This window comes from Phragmites australis, chromosome 21 (genome assembly GCF_958298935.1).
Source record: "Phragmites australis chromosome 21, lpPhrAust1.1, whole genome shotgun sequence".
Taxonomy (NCBI): domain Eukaryota; kingdom Viridiplantae; phylum Streptophyta; class Magnoliopsida; order Poales; family Poaceae; genus Phragmites; species Phragmites australis.
The window spans coordinates 13,451,758-13,455,666 of record NC_084941.1 but is presented as its reverse complement, the minus strand read 5'-3'; the positions used below and the strand labels follow the sequence as shown (position 1 = coordinate 13,455,666).

Sequence of the window (3,909 nt, the reverse complement as noted above, 5' to 3'; positions counted from 1 at the left end):
ATGCAGAAATCAATGACCTCCTAGGTTCCCAGCTCTTGGCCATGCAGCCTTCCGATCGGTTTTGGTTACAAACATATTTCTTCAGAACTCCAATAAACCTCTCGAAAGGGTACATCTGATGCAAAAACACAGGGCCAAGAATTCGCTTTCACAATGTGAACAATGAGATGCACCATGATATTAAAAAATAATGGAGGGAAATACGCCTCAAGCTAGGATAGAGTCTTGACAACTTCTTCTTGCTGCTTATCTAGCTTAGTCAGATCGATGGCCTCCTATGATATCAAGTTGAAGAATGAACATAGCTTTATAATTGGGTTTCGGACCTTCGGTGGAAGAATACCTCTAATTGCAGTTGGAAGCAGTTGTGTCATCATCACATGACAATCATGAGACCTCATGCCAGTTAATTTCAAAATTTTCATGTTTACTAGTCTCTTTATGTTGGCGGAGTAATTGGATGGAACTTTCATTCTATGCAAGCACTTGCATATTGCAATTTTCTCTGTCTTGCTTAGACTGTAACTAGCAAGACCAAGATATTTGTCTCCTTCCATATTTTTGGGATGTAGTTCCTATCTAAATTTCAAACGTTTTAGGTCCTTCCGTGCTTAGAGTATATCCTTTGTTTTGATAGGTATGTATAGTAACGTACCAATTAAGCTAGCACACACGTTCTTTTTAATGTGTATGACATTAATTGCATGTTGAACCACCAAATCTGGCTAATAAGCTAAGTCATAAAATATATATTTCTTTTTGAACATAGGAGCTCTAAGATTAGATTTCGGAACCGGTATACTCCTGCGTCCCTTCCTAAGGATAACCCTAAGTCCCTTTACCATCTTATATACCTGTCTCCTAGTACGATGCTTAGGAGGTGATTGAGTCTCAACTTTTCCATCAAAAGCTCTCCTATTGCTGCGGTATAGGTGATCCTTATGAAGAAATTTATGATGACCTAGGTACACCATATTTGGGTAATTCTTCAGCCACAAGCTCTCTGTTTCATCCAAGCAATGCACGTATGCATAGTAGCCTTTCACAATCTAGACCGATAGGAGACCAAGGGCTGGCCAATCTTAGATTGTTATGAACAACATTGCGCGTATGGTGAAGTTCTCTCATTTGTATTCATCCCATACCCGCACATCATCGTCTCACAGTGTTACAAGATCCTACATTAATGGTTTCAGGTAGACATCAATATCGTTGCCAGGTTGCTTCAGCCCTTGTATCAGCACCGGCATCATAATGTACTTTTGCTTCATACACAACCAAGGAGGAAGGTTATAGATATATAGAGTCACAGGCCAAGTGCTATGACTACTGCTTATGTTGCCGAATGGATTCATCCCATCCGTACTAAACCCAAATCTTGTATTCCTCACATCTTCTGCAAAGGCTTCTTGTATTTCCTATCACTATTTCTTCACTATGTCGAATCAGTGGGGTGTCTCAGCATTCTATCATCCTTGTGCTCCTCGGCGTGCCCAATCAATGATGGAGTCCGGTTGAATCGGCACTGATAAAAGTTATCAGTGTCGGTCCAATATCAGGATTGGTTCGTAAACATGGACCAGCATTAGTAACTTCTGTCAGTGTCAGTTTGTTAATAAAACCAGTAGTGAATAGCAGGAGCTGAACCTGAAATTTTACGGAGGTAAAATGCATTTGTGAACAAGTCTACGTACAATAGCTCAGCCTTATCTCCTCACCGATGGAGCTCGCCCCTCCTCACCTCTGCCCTCACGCTCATGCTCATCCTCTCCGGTCCCCGCCTCTATTGCTCATCCACCGCTGCAGCCTTCCTATCCTCATCTGCGCGCCCAATGCTGTTGGTCCTGATGCTCTTCGTCATCAGTGACTCCACAACTGACGTGGCACCAACCACTACCTTTGTTTGTGTTTGTCCTTGCAGATGTGGGATTTGCCCAGTTTGTTCTTGGCTTGTTTCTTGATCGCTTCAATCTTCGTTTGCTGCGAATCTTTCTCTAGCCCAGTTTGTGCCAAATACTAGGCTCACATTTTGGTTGTTCTTGTGTTTTTCTTGGATTTATCCGTGCACCAGAGAAGTTGGGGCTCCCCTTCGTGCCTTTCTACCTTGAACAGAACATGTGCATGGGCGTCGGCAATGCTGGGCTTAGCAACATTGATGGGATGATCCAAGGCGTCAACTATGTGTCCGCGGCAACTAGCATTATCTCCAGAAGTGGCTCTAACCTAGTCTGTTCTCCCATCACATCACCCTTATAAACATAATGCTAAGCTTTATTTTGCAGGATTTCCTTGATTTTGTTGAGAAATCTATTTGGATAACATGAAATCCTTGTTCAGACCGCGACACTCTGTTATTTATTTGTGGTTTGTTCACTTCAGTTTTGTCCTTAATTCAGTGCTGCTGACTGCGGCCTGGGATGGATAGAAGTAGCTAGAATATATATGCTTGTCTCATTTTTTTGTTTGTCTGACATATGTTTATACGACATATCTTCTTTTATAATATACTAAGCATTCATGTTACCAATGCAATGAACTAAAATATATATGTTTGCCTCATCTTTTTGTTTGTATACATGATAGTAAGGTCGATGGACTCTGCTAAGCCAAGCCATGGCACCAGCATGGCTACAAATGGCGTACAAAAAGCCAGTACTAATTTTGAACTAGAATGCATAGGAGGGTCATCATTGTCGGCTCATATAAAAAGCTGGCATTAATAGTCATAGTATTAGTACCGGTATGTTCTACAAACTGACACTAATAGTTTGAGTATCAGTAACGGTTCATAACAGAACTGGCACTAATAGTCACCGATTATACTATCAGTGCTGAGTAATCAGTATCGGTTCAAAAATCATTACTGATGATGTTTTTAAGCCAACACTGATGACTTTTTCTATAGTAGTGACATGTGTCAACGATTGGTGCTGCCATCATTGTTGTTGCTGTTATTATTATTGTTGTACCTAGAACAATTGCCACGGCTACATTCTTGACTGGTGATTGGGACTGTGAGGCTCTTTGGAGGAGATCCATGCGTGTTTCAGAACTTAGAAGTTGAGCATATAGTTCACTTATGGAGACTGGTTCAATTCGTGTCACGATAGCTGACACATCGAATTGTAGTCGACGTTGAGACCAGTGAGGATGAATAAGATCATCTCTTCTTCATCTAGGGGGTGTCCAGCAACTGTCATCTCATCTCCTAGTGCCCACATCTTCCCAACATATTCGGCAACCATCATGTTGCCTTTTTTTTTAAGCTAAAGCTATGCGTGTATAACAGATCGCACACACATTTGTGAGAAAAACATATCCTCAATGTCCTTCCACACCTGCGCTGAGGTTAGTATAGCAACAACTTGAGTTAAAACTTCGCACGAAAGGGAAGACTGTAGATACCCGAGGACTTGCTGATCAAGTGCAATCCACTGCGCATATGCCGGGTTTGGTCTCCTGGCCGTCAGATCGCCGTTCTGCACATCAATCTCCTTTGGAGGTGCAGCGCTGGAACCATCGAGCAGGCCTTCGAGCTGTGCGCCCCGCACAACAGGGAGAATCTGAGCTCTCCACAGCGGATGATTAGCCCGCCGCGTGAGCTTCTCTGTAACTGGATGCCAGAGCAGAGAGGGTAGAGCCAGGCCGGCGAGTGGCAAGGCAGACCCGCCAGCAAGGGAAGTCGAGCTAGAGAACGGAGAACTGTTGCTCCTCGCCATAGATGAGTTTGGAGGAGCTAACCCGGATGCCATGTTAAGAAGCTAGACTATCTTGCAGAAGCGTATGAACCTCACAAAGGAGGCCGCGTGTATACGTGTTCATATACAGGCCTTATCAACAGGAGTACAGAGGGAAATACAAAACGTGATAGGTTCGGTCTCACATTTGAATCTTCTTTAGACTCCATAA

General features: G+C 43.1%; 1 non-coding gene across 1 annotated transcript; it reads right to left on the bottom strand.

The window, feature by feature from the left end:
- Positions 1-3,045: 3,045 nt before the first annotated feature.
- LOC133904184 (small nucleolar RNA Z247) lies at positions 3,046-3,182 on the bottom strand. Its single transcript, XR_009907419.1, has one exon. It is a non-coding gene; the product is annotated as a small nucleolar RNA Z247 (small nucleolar RNA).
- Between the last annotated feature and the right edge of the window lie 727 nt (positions 3,183-3,909).